Source organism: Canis lupus, chromosome 4 (genome assembly GCF_048164855.1).
Source record: "Canis lupus baileyi chromosome 4, mCanLup2.hap1, whole genome shotgun sequence".
NCBI classification, from domain to species: Eukaryota; Metazoa; Chordata; class Mammalia; order Carnivora; family Canidae; genus Canis; species Canis lupus.
Genome location: NC_132841.1, coordinates 85,914,058 through 85,927,767, shown reverse-complemented (window position 1 = coordinate 85,927,767; position 13,710 = coordinate 85,914,058). Strand labels below are relative to the sequence as shown.

General features: G+C 32.0%; 1 long non-coding RNA gene across 1 annotated transcript in view; it reads left to right on the top strand.

The window, feature by feature from the left end:
* LOC140632729 (uncharacterized) overlaps positions 1 to 13,189 on the top strand; it is a 58,369-nt gene extending 45,180 nt beyond the window's left edge. Inside the window, exons 3-4 of the long non-coding RNA XR_012030421.1 lie at positions 1,847 to 1,935; positions 5,351 to 13,189. This is a non-coding gene — a long non-coding RNA (uncharacterized lncRNA). The remainder of the gene's footprint in view (positions 1 to 1,846; positions 1,936 to 5,350) is intronic.
* The last annotated feature ends 521 nt before the right edge of the window (positions 13,190 to 13,710 follow it).

Genomic DNA, 13,710 nt, shown 5'->3' with positions numbered 1-13,710 from the left:
CGTAGAATGCCAAGCCTTTCCAGAAGCTCCACTATGGTAGGCTCTCAATTCCAACTATCTCCTTGGTGTTGATAGACAACCACATCTCTTTTCCTATATAGCCTTTGACTTCTAGTTCTGCAGCCTCCAGAAATCACATTCGGCTAAGATATCCTTCTGGCTACCTCGCCAACTGTATATATGTTTAGAGGATTTACTATTCTGGCTCTACCTTTTTTCTCTTCATTTTTATCAACTATTTAGTTTTCTTTGTTTCCTGTTTATTTACACTTACATTTACATGTATGTGCGTGCACCTGTGTGGGTGCATATGTAGGTATGTGTGATTATCTCTGTTACCACTACACGTATTTCCACATTAATCTATGAGTTATTTGACTCACTGTCCTTCCAGATCTCTTTATGCATTGACTTTGTGTTCAGCTCAGGTTCATTTCTGAAAGAAATTATTATATTTCCCTTACTTTGTTTTGAACTGTGGCTTTATTGTACTTGTATTTAGACTGATTTATTACTTCTTATTAAAGGGAGGGCAGTTATCATCAAGGATTTGGGCATTCTTTCCATAATGTAGAATTTCTTGCTGGCAACTGGCTTCATTGGAAATGACTGCATTTCCAAGCTATCATGGCATCTAGGTGAGGCCACAGGATAGAATACCGGACAATAAAATGTGACAGAAATTATTTGTTTCACTCTTGGACTGAAATATACCTTGGAATTTTCTATCTCTTCTTCCATCTACTCATTGGATGTGGAGATCTGTGGTGAATCAGATAAAAGTAGATTCGCAACATAGAAGAATCTGGATTCCTGAACAATCTCATGATAAATTTGGGATAGAAATTCCTGAATGAAATAAAGGTGAAAGGAGAAAAAAAATGAGTGGGAAATATCAGAAAGGGAGACAGAATATGAGAGACTCTAACTCTGGGAAACGAACAAGGGCTAGTAGAAAGGGAGGTGGGCGGTGGGTGGGGATGATGGGGTGACGGACACTGAGGGGGGCACTTGATGGATGAGCACTGGGTGTTATTCTAGATGTTGGCAAATTGAACACCAATAAAAATAAATAAATAAATAAAAATAACTAAAAAAATAAAGAAATTCCTGCATGGGGTTGTGTGGAAAAATGTGTTTTTATTGTATCAAAATATTAAGAATCCAAGGATTATTTGTGCAGATTTTTTGGGAACAACTTCAAATATTTCAAATTATTTGAACCTATGATGACACTTTAAAATTATTTTTTGGTTTTATAGGATTTGAGAAGAATAAATAGGAATTTTCATATTTCATATCACTGATCATCTGTACTAACCCTCTAGCTCTATTATTCTGGTCATTCTTGCCTTGCATTTTTAATTCTTGAGTGTTTTCCATCACTGACTTATTTTTTCTTCTGTCTGACTCAAGATTCAGGCCTTTTGCTCTTAGGTCATTCTATTCTCCTTTCATGAGATATCACTTCTAAATTCATGTTTTCAAATCTTAAATATCTATATTTTATTTCAGCCTTGTAACCTAGGGTTACTGTGAACATTTTCTGTCACCCAATCTTTGGGCCTCAACATTCTATTTTTGAAGGTTTTTTGAATCCACCTACTTGATTCCTTTCCATCTGTGCAATGAAACCTATGAATATATTCATCATGCATTATTGTAATTTTTACTTAACATTTATATTCTTTCTGACTATATATGTGTTTTAGGGTAGGGCTCTAGGCTATCTTCACCAGTCAACTACATTGTCTCAACTCAATAGGAGGTCAGTAATTATTTGTTAAGTGAATGAATGAATGAATGAATGAATGAATGCATTTTGACTGTCACTACTCTTTTCAAGGCCCATCTTCTGTTTTGACTGAACGTGACAGATTATACAAGAGTCTACAAATATCCATTAACTCTTCCTGAAGAAACCATGTTGGCCATGTAAGTTGTTAGTGAACCTGGACAGGAGAACCATAGTCACACTCCATCAGAGGTTTTAAGAGAAATGTGTGGTCAAGTTGTGTGTAAAGCTGTGCTCTTTTTCCTTTGTCTCCATACTGGCTGTATTCCAGATAGAAGCAATTTCATCAGCTTGAAACTGGGAAACAATATGAGACAAGTCCATGACAAAAAATGTAGCATGAGAGAAATAAATTGCTGCAAACCAGTGAAATTTAGGGGATCATTTGTCGTCTCATCATGAGTATCCTATGCTGACAGAGACGTGGGTTAATATATTTACTATTTCTTCTCACTTTGATCTTACTCTGTTCCTATTCTAGTTTAATTTATCTCCCTCTCCTTCTCATTTGATTTATTTTTGTTATAATTAAGTATAAAATAGAAAATGCCCATTGTACCAACCATTTAAAAATAATATGCTAAAAAGAATAAGAACAAAGTGTCTTATGACTCTCATTAAAATAATTTCTTCAGAGCTTTTGAAACATTGTTGAATTAAGATGATAAAATGGGATTAATATTTAAAAAGTAAAAAAAAAGTTAAATGATAATAGAAAATGAACATAGCATTAATTTTAAAAATTGAGCATATGTTCCTGAGACAGATTCAGTGCTGAGCTCCTGTCTATTTCACAGCAGCATATTATTCATCAGTTCATGAAAGCACTAGCCCTGCCATGGACCTATCACTTCTAATATGTTAAGAATATTGAACTGACTCCATGTTCAGCTTGGGAGCATTCAGGTGCATCTACATGTCATAGTACGTGATGTGCAAGAAATATATTCATAAGTACTCTCTTTTACTCTATGTACTTAGCAAACTATTAAATTTAACTCATTTTCCCTCACACAAACATGGACATAGAAAACTTATGATTACTATACAATGAAACGTGTCATCCTTTGATAAACTTTCCTAAAAAAAATGGTTTGCCATAGTCTTCTGCCTTGAAATATTATTGAGTATTTTCATTTTGTGCTTTAGAAATTCCCAATTAGCAAGAGTGATGGGAAATTTACTCTTAAACAAATGATCATCTGGAAAAATAAAATATAATGTATGTGTATATATGTGTTTACATATACATACTGCATGCTTGTACATACACATGTATATGCATATACATATTACATATATGTGTATATGGGTGTAACACATAGGTGTGTAATGTCTACGTATGTATATGTGTAATATATGGGGTGTATATACATATATGTATTGCATTTCTTAAAAATCTAATATTTAAGTAGTACCTGAGCTCCTAGAAAGAAATTTGAAACTGGAAAAGCATTAGGGAGAATTTTGCAGCTACTCTGAATATTTCTTAATGTTTTTATTTTTATGTTTTTTTTTTTAGAAGATTTTTTTTTTAATTGGTGTTCAATGTTTTTTGATTTGAATGCCATATTTTACAAAATATGATAGCACCATTATAAATTGCACCAACTTTTCTTATTCTACTAATAAGAAAACATACTCACAATGAAATAGTGACACAAAGTTTTTCCTGATTATCTTTACAGTCCATCATGGATGGATATGAACTGCCTTCATATGAAACACCTTGTAATAGTGTAAGCCCTTACTTAATTTCACAGCATGTGACAAGTGATCCTTTTGTAACCCAGCTTTATTTATATATGTGTATTTTCTATTTTTAGGCTCCACAAAGCACTCAGTTTGTGTTTTACAATAAAGTAAAGAATTGCAGTCTTTCCTCCAGCCGTAAATATTTATTCCTGTAATGTCAAATTTATGCCACTATCTTTGAATGCAATGACCCTCTCTTCTAGTTCCCTGCTAGAGATAAATGAAAGTCACTCTAAGTTTTATTTTCAAGCCATACTGTAATCTTTGTGAAGACTTTAGAGGTAATTAATGCCGCATGTGTGGTGCCAACAACAGAAATGAGTTAATTGTAAAGACAACGACTTGAACATCTATAAATGTATTTGTAAGTACTCAGGAAATGGCATCTTTGTTAGAACTTCCTCATGGCTGATGGAGATAAGATGGGATACATAGACTTTCCCCCATTCCCAAAGTATTCAAATAGAAAAAAAAAAGTCTTCGTGCATTGATCAAATAAGATGTGTTAAAAAAATAGAATGACTGTAAGAATTTTTTCCTGTATTTCTTTTGAAAATATCTCCCAGGGAATCGAGTACAAGAATTCTACTAGGTCCTATCATTTAATTTATCTCCATTGTTTGTAACTTAGCATCACCTGTATTCGCTAAAAATTCAAGTCCCGTGAAAATTAAAGTTCCTGAAAAATCTGAAAGCCTCCTTTTAAAAGGAGGAAACAAAACATCCTTCTGAGACTATGACAAACTGAAGTAGGGTTATTATTATTTTGAATGTTTCTTTAGTTAAGCATGAAGGTGAAACAAAAGTACCCAAAAGGGAAAATAGTATATCTGTTTTGGGTACATGCCTATTATCCTTTGACAGCATCACATTTTGAAATAGGAACTTTTAAAATAATCTGTAGGAAAAGGGCAAAATGATCCCTCTGGTCATTCAGATAGCATTCAAAAGACCGTGTGTCAAAAGAAACTTCAGCTGTTTTCGTTTGTACTGAATTATTTAATTACTGAAAGGAGGAAAGACTGAACTAATAATCCTGAAATGCAGCAGGAGTGTTAGCTTTTCTAGTTGCTTTTCTAAAAGCCTAGCAAAAAAAAAAAAAGTAAATATGTGTTACAGTATAAAAAAATAGTGTGTGTGTTTCTCTAGGTCTAATTAAGCAGTGACTCTCTAACTTTGCTCCTAAGGAATTTGTAAGCTGTTTATATTCCCCATATATTACAGAAAGAGGAGGCTTGAAGCTCAGTAGCAGAAAAAATGAATCCCCAGAGTAAAGCATTTCTACGAAAAGGGAGAACGGGGCTATTAAGGCAGCAATAGCAGCTGTCCACTACACCTTAACAAATGCCGCAAGACGTCTTTAGTCAATTCTCTACTGATGGACACTTTTTCTTTTGTTTTTCCAATTATGCACAACAACCTTCGGGTACTTATATTTTCTTTTGAATCACTTTTAAAACTCAAATTGCTAAGTTACAGATAATGAACATTTTAAGGCTTTTTATGTATATTATAATGTTTCCTCCCCCAAATGGTGAAACATTTTCTCATCATTTCAGAACTGTGTCCCCATGGGTTCTATTGTTTGTATTTGTTAGGGTTCAGTATAAGATAAATAAAGAGGTTTCAAAATAAATACATAAATAAAGAGGTCTCAAAATGCCATAGCTTAAATAAGGCAGAGTTTTATTTTTCTCTCACGTTAAGAGCTGATGGGTTGATGGGGGTGGTGCTGTTGTTCTCATTATATGGCTTCCCCTCGAAGCTCAAGATGATGTTCCATTTCTTCCCATTTCCCAGGCATCTGGAAGAAAGAAAAAGGAAGTGAGGAGGAAAAACATTAACTTATCAGATCATGACCCATAGACATCACTTCTGCTTGCTTTAATCATCATCACTAGTTATACCAGCACACCCAGCAGTAGGGGATGCAAAAATACAGATTCCAGCTGGCGTCCATATGCTGAGATAATATACAAGATGTTTAATCCGAAACATCTTAGAATTCAAATGTTAACTTCTTCTCATACAGGTTTTATATAAAATGTATTTATCTACCATATATATTCTGGTTAAAGTATTTTACAATTTGCCTTTTATAGTTTTGTTTACATAATCTCTCCATATTGAAATTCTTTGTTGTTAACAGTGTGGTTCAGCTGAACAATATATGAGTGTATCTATATATTTTGTTGTTGAGTATATCTTTAGAATTAATACTTAGAAATTCTACATTTTCTTCAATACTCTGAAAGTGCTCAATTCTTTTTTTTAATGCTCAATTATTCTTAAAGCACTTTTGTAATTTGAAATTTTTGCATTTCAGTATTGACTAGTGGACTTTGTTTTGACTAGGAAAAGAGCTAAAGATATAATTTTCTTTTTTCTTTTAATGAACTTTTCTATTTGACCTAACAAATTACTGAGTAAGTAGTGTATGCTGGTGTAAACTGACTAGATAGATAGATAGACCAATAGAGAGTTATCTACATCTATTTTGCTGCTCTGTAAATCTAATCTATGTCTACCTATTAACAATATCTATCTATCATCTGTTTATCTATATATCGTGTCTATCTACCTATAAAGATGGAGTAGATTTTTAAAGATTTGTTATTGTAATCCGAGGATCTATTTCTACACAAAACAGTTTTTTCAAAAGGATTACCACCTGGTTATTATTCCACGTAAATTTTATTTCTTTTAAGTTTTCGTTTACATTATTCAGTTCAAACTTTCAAAATTTACAATTTAATTATTTCTTGCATTTGATGAAGACATTTAGTATGGGAGGAAGGATGATTTCTTAACACTAATGGGTCAATTTAGGAAAATACCATGTGCCATCATTTATTCAAGCCATCTTCTATATCTCACAGTAAAACTGTTGCAAAGTAAGACATGCAAGTTATAGAGATTTTAGTATTGAAATACAAGGAATTCCAGAAGTGATAGAATAATATACAGATTGATATTAATTTGGTTCTAATCCATATGTTTCTCCTTACTTAAAAATTCAATCAGCTTTCCCATTGTATTTCTATCTTGACAATGGACAACCAACTGGTCAAATGTCACTGCTGGTATTTCTGTGGAAGATATTAGGTTAGGCTAACCCATAGAAAGTTGTATATGTATCATATGTATCTTCTATATTCCCATGAGGGTGATTTATCTATTCCACTAACAGCCAATTTGTGGTAATAATAATAATAATAATACTTTTCCTAAAGTGGCAGCTCCCTCATGTACTACTAATTTAACGGTCCAATAGAGAAAACTCAGGAAAGAAGTATTTTTGGAGTTAGACTCACTTGTGCTCTTCTCTAGCAGAGACATAAATCAGCAAATCTAGACATTTACTGACCACGGCCAATGTAATGTTTCTACCTCAGATCTCTCTCATGGCTTGTCAGCCCGCTATCATCTGAGACACTCAACAGTTGTCAAAGGAAAGCAATGGTCTTATATGGGGCTACTGGATCTGAGTATATTCAAAGTCATACCTGTAGATAAAATTATTGTCAAATGTTTAATGTGATTCAAGAACCTGAAACAAAATAAAGCAAAAGACAAAACTATTACAGCACATGCATACTACTTGAATACACCTAGTGGTAGAGACAAAACAAAAAATTTAAAACACTGTAAAATATAAAGTGCAATGCATTTAAGCAGTTAAAGAAAATTACATGTGAATAAGAAAAGGTTTGTGATATTAAAACAATACATTAAATAAATTAAAATTTAATAAATTATATATAATATATATAAATTAAAATTTAATAAACTTAATAAATTAAAAATAAGTTATTTAACAAACTGAAAAAATAGAACACTATTTAAAAATATTACTAGTCTAAGCTGCAAATTCTGGGAATTTTTTCAGCTCTCAAGGAAAACCAGAAAAAAAACTTTAAAAAAATTAATGGGGCATATCATATATCTATGTCCTACAGATATGTGGGATAGCTCCATATAATTTTTTTTGATAGCTCCATATAATTTTGTGAATAAGTATACAAATATTATATATATCACATATTATATACACATATAAAATATATATAATGTATAGATACACACAATCTCAGTCTGTTCATAAATTAAACTTATAAATCTCATCTGTAAATTAATATTCATCAGTAAAGTCTTTTATAACTAATGCTTGAATAAATCAATAATCAAACACTTTCAAGAATATAACACTGACAAGTACTATGTGTTAAAGCGGAAAGGATTTAGCTACAATGATGCTCAGAATAAAACTCATAGTATCAACTTCAATATTAAATAAATTACAAGAAACTAAAACATTCTTTCAAAAAAAGGAACTAAGCATTCAGATAAAAAGGAGAGTCATACTAAAAAAACTAAATAGAGATCAAAAATAAAATTACTAAATTAATTATAAAATAAATTAAAATATAAAACCACACAAAACAAGATACTGAGTTTTGAAAGAAAAAACACAAAATGAATTAACAAAATTATTTGAAAAGGCACAATAGTAATTTTTAAAAATTATTTAGAATAATAATAAGGATGGAGCTGCAATAATAGATACGGAGAAGAGTACAATAATTATAGAGAAATACTTTTCTTCGCCACATGCAAATAAATTGTCCACCTCATTGAGTTGGCTGAAATTTGAGGGAAAAGTAAATCTAATAATAGTAATAATAATATTATCCAGAATTACAGATCTAGGTAAGTTATATCCTGCTCACAGGCACCAGCCTGAGTCTCTTCCCATCTGCTATTAGGATTCCCACACATCCAAAGGAGGAGAGTAATTTTCTGTATTTCCAAAAGGATGATCTGGCTTCATTCTTCTTTTTGACATAGAGAAGATCCAAAATTGAAACAGATCAAGTGTCTTAGAATAAATGTAAAATAACATTGAAAGAAGAGTGGGTAGGTTAACAACTGACAGGTCAATAACAGGCAAAATTCAGAAACGTTTTAAAACTAAGAAAGCTGTAAAAATGTTACTGTATCTGTACAACTTAAATCTTAGAAAATCACAAATCTATACACTTACAATTAATGTTAGACTACTGACTTGTGGAAGTCTTATAAGTTTTAGTAACTGTAGTAGTAATAATAGATCAGAAACTATAAATATTGTTTTCAAAGCCATTTCAAACACAGTAAATGAAGTTATAATAAAATTAGTTGTGAATGAATTCATAAGAAGTTTGGGTAAAACAAAAGCATATTCATAGATTACTCTTGATCTCTAGGTCAGGGATCAGGAAGCCTGTACTTCAAAGAACTACATAGTAAATTTGTGGGCCATACTGAGGCAATTATCCGAATTTGCATGAAAGCAGCCATAGGAAATTAAAAATGAACAAATGACCATGACTGTGTTCTATAAAATTTTATTTACAAAAATGGACATTATATGAACACCCTGCATAGTTTTTTGAATCCTGGTCTAGATTATCTACATGAAGTTGTAGGAGGAAAAGGGATCGATAGACTCAGAATTCATAAAATTTATGAAATTGACCAAAATTAATTCAAAGACATTGTTAGTTTTTTTTCTACCTGTACTCTTATTTAATTCTTGATAATATTTAATGATGTACAAAAGGAAAAAAATTACATTTTCCATTTTATTTTCATTTTACAAGTAAAGATTCTTAACTCATTAGATATGGAAATTTACTTTGGGCCACAGAACTATAGGTGATTGGCTTATATTTGAAATCAGATTGTATGAATCCACTATGGATGATTAATGATGCCAAGTTATTAAAACCTCTGAGCATGGTCCCCCTCTAGCTCTGCAGGACAGTTTCAGAAGTGAAATGAAGATTCTTGACTTCACTTCAAAACATATGTCATAATTTAAATCCAAATCATTATTAAAACAAAGCTATTCATGCTAAAATATGCATTTGAGGGAATTATTTGAGAAAAGGAAATTCATTTTCCCAGGCAAGAGCTAGATATTAACAGAAAAATATAATCTTTTCATGTTTGGTAAATTTCTTTAGGATTTTAGGACTTAGGAAAGCTCAAACCTTTGGAGACTATTATTGACATAACTTAAAATGGACTCAATTTCTCTCTCAAGACATATATTCACAAATGTGTATGAAATAATTGAGTTTACCAATGATTATTAAAAAGACAGAAGCAATATCCCACAAGTAAGGATAAATGGTTCCTTTATTGACTCCATAAAGCAATTTTACTTCATGTACATGGAGCAAGTTTCATTGCTGTTGAGTTAGACTTCCTTTACAGTTCTAATATGTTATTAAATTTTTACAAACTTTAAAAATATGAACTGTTATTGCTTACTTTGCTTTAGGCTAGCATAATTAACACCTGCATTTTAGTTCCACTTTAATTTTACTTATTAAACATTATTTGATGGTGTTCATTTGGCCTATGTGTTTTAAAATTGTGCTATGTGTAACTCAATTAAAAAGGAGTTCGAGAAGTCAGTAGTTTTATTATCTCCAAGGAAAACCTGTTCAGGGTGATTTATAAGGACTGCATGGTAAGGCCAGGATGAGAGCGTGTCATTAAATGCTTTAGGCCTAGAGATACTTGTAATGCTGAAAATAAAATAACTTCAACTTTGATTTTATTCTTAAATATGTTCTATTTTGACTACTCAACTGATTATTGCATGCTTTTGAAACAATTTGCCAAAGAGTCTTTCAGGTTATACTAGTATACAACCAGTAAACTGAAGCCATTTCCTTATGATTTTATGACAGCTCCAGACAGATCCTATTAATAGAAAATTTTCCTTATTTTGAGCTATATTTGTTTTCCTTTTTTTTGTACTTGTTGTCTATCATTTTTAGAACCTATAAAATATTTACTCTTCTTATTTTCAAATACTGGTACAGCAGTCCCCTAAATCTTGGCTTCTTGTCATTTATTTAAAGGTGATTTAGTGGCTCCTCATATAGCAAATTTCCTTTAGAAATAATGCAATTCTTTTAATTAACCTTTTAAAATGAGTGACCTCTATCCAACTGACCACCTTATTCTCATTAGGACAAAGTAGCAAAAATTATTTCTCATCTCCCTCAAAAGCTTCCCAAAACCGATCACCTTTCCAATTTTTAAGTTTTCCTCCCGTGCCCTTTAAAATAAATCATTGGTATTAAAGGTATGGGATTTTTTTTTTTTAAAGGACATGTTCAACATAACTTCTCAATGTCAATGGCATCTCCAATTTCTGTTCAGTCATAAAAACTTTGCTGCCTGCTCCAAAATAAGGCCTATTGAAAATAATGCTGCTAATTCTGTATTTGACAGATTAAAGTATTGATATTTCTTTACAACAGACAGACCTGAGGCTCAGGATATTATGGCATGCTGTGGGCCAACACTGAGGCTGTGTGTTTGCTATGGCACAAGAAGTAACTAGAAAATAAGTCAGTAAACCAGTGGGGGGATAGATTGCATATGGCTTTAGGAGGCTTTGATGAAGAGTTTTGCCTCCACTATAAGTAAAATGAAAAAAAAAATCAAAAGATTTCAAGCTGGCAAATTGAATTTAAATGAAATATATATATAAAAAAGAAACCAACCAACTAAACCAACAAAAAAACGGGCACTACAGATGGTACATGTTGAGATGAGCCCTGGGTGTTATACTATATGTTGGCAAATTGAATTTAAATACAATATTAAAACAAAAAGATTTCAAGCAAGTGTATGACTTATTTTATTTTAAAATGATCAATCTGGCACTGAAGTATGTCCAGGTGTGGGGGCCAGAGACCAGTTAAAAATGTATTACAATAATCCAAATAACTGAATATTATCTCTTGGACAAGAGTAGAAACAGTGAAAGAAACACAAGATACTTTTAATATTTGAGATGAGAGAAATTGTAGAGTATAGCAACACTTTTTAAGGGAGTTCAGCTGGAAAAAATAAAAGGATCTGATAAAAGGGAGTAATAACCATAACTTGGAATTAATGCTGTGTTTTGTTTTGTATTTTGTCCTTAAAATGAGTTATAATGTAACATGGTATATGCAGATGGTGTTGATTAGTGGAGAGGATGATGTTAATGATATAAACGAAAAACCTCAAAATTGCTAAAGTGATGACCTTGAAAAGGATATTAACAGCCTACCAGATGCTGAGAACTGGTCTAGACAATGAAGACATAACAGTAAAAAGACAAAGCCCCCATTATCTGTACCTCATACTTCAATGGAATGGTAAATTGAAGATAAAATAAAAAAAAAAAAATAACTCAACCTTCTACATTACATTATCTTGGTTTAAAATGCCATAAAAATTAAGAAAGGATGATTTGAAATTATGCAAGTTTGCTTATTTATATAAGGTCCTCAGGAAAGGTATTACTGCCTAAGTGGAAGAGGAGGTGGGATCCAGTGGACGAGTAGGGGTGACTTTAGGTATGGGTGATCCATGCATTGAAATAGGAAAAGGAAAAAGAAAGGTAAAGACACAGTAGCTCTGATGGTGAAAGTGTATACAGATTTCCTTCTAATTGTTTCCATTACTTAAAATAAAATAAAAATAAAAATCAGCATTAAAAAGTTTGAGAAGTAAAATCCTTATAAGCAGAGAGGGATGATGCAAATTCATCAAGACTGGGTGAAGTGCTGGGAAGAAAAATCTGAGACCTAAGTACGAGAACATATTTGCTTTTTCACATTGTTCCAGCTATTCAAGACCTTCGAATTATATGTAAATTTTAAAATCACTGTTCAATTTCTACACACACACACACACACACACAAGCTATGATTTTGGATGTGATCATATTGAACCTACAGTTAAATTTGAGAACTACCATAATATCATCTTTCAATTCATTCCCATGGAATGTCTCTCCATTTATTTACATTTCTGTGCTTTTTCATCAATTTTTATACTTTTCATTGTATAATGCTTTCTCTTTCTTTGTTACATTGATTCCTATTTGACTCTTTCCAAAGCTGATGTGAATGTGATTTTTAAATATATATTATTTATTTATTTATTTAATAGATTTTTTCAATGCTAGTATATAAAGAGAAAATCGATTTTTGCTTTGTTTATTGATCTTTTATCTCCTGATCTTATAAAACTCATAAATTTTTATATTTTCCTTAGAATTTTCTGGGGAGCATGGATGGCTCCATCACTAAAGCACCTAGCTCTTGATTTCAGCTCAGGTCATGATCTCAGGGTCGTGGGATCAAACCTCATGTTGGGCTCCACACTCAGCGTGGAGTCTGCTTGGGATTCTCTCTCTATATATCCTCCTGCATCTCCTCCCTGCTTACGCTCTCTAACTAACTAACTAAATTATTTTAAAAGAAGAATTTTTTCTATACATGCTCATGTCCTCTGTGAATAACAGAAGTGTTGCCTTTCCTCTCCAATCTACCTGGGTTTCTTTCTTTTTATTGTCTTACTGCAGAGGACAGGAACTTCAGGATAAGACTGAAATGGAGAAACCGAGTATCCTAGCTTTTCCTCTAGTTTTAGTGAGAAAGTATTCAATAATCACCATCAAGTATGGTCGTAGGTGCTAATTCTTTTTTATACCATTTATCAGTTTAAAAAAAAAAAAGTTTCCTTATAGTCAGTTTGCTAAAAGATTTCCTAATGAATAATGAACGTTGAATGTTGTTGAATGCTTGATCTTCAACTTTAAGATGACTTTTTTTTAATTACATGGATAATGTTACATGTATTATGAATTACTTACATTGCTTGATTTTTAATGGGTGAATCAACCTTGCATTCATTATTTGAATAAACTTCTCATGATTGTGTTGTGTAGCATGGTATTTTATATTATAAAATGCTTTTAAGGGATTCTATGTCTATATATTTTTTAACTATTTTATTTATTTATTCATCAGAGACACAGAGACATAGGCAGAGGGAGAAGCAGACTCCATGAAAGGAGCCCGATGTGGGACTCGATCCTGGGACTCCAGGATCATGCCCTGGGCCAAAGACAGGTGCTCAACCATGATATAAAGGCATCTCTTTGTGAAGTAAGTCCCTTGTGAAGTCTGGTCTTAGGGTCAGTGTAATCTTGACAGCAGAATGATTTGTTCTATTTTCTGAACAAAATTTTGGGGAATGATTAGTGATTCCATCTGCAAATCAAGATTTTGTTGTTGCACTTACTCTACTGAAAAAAA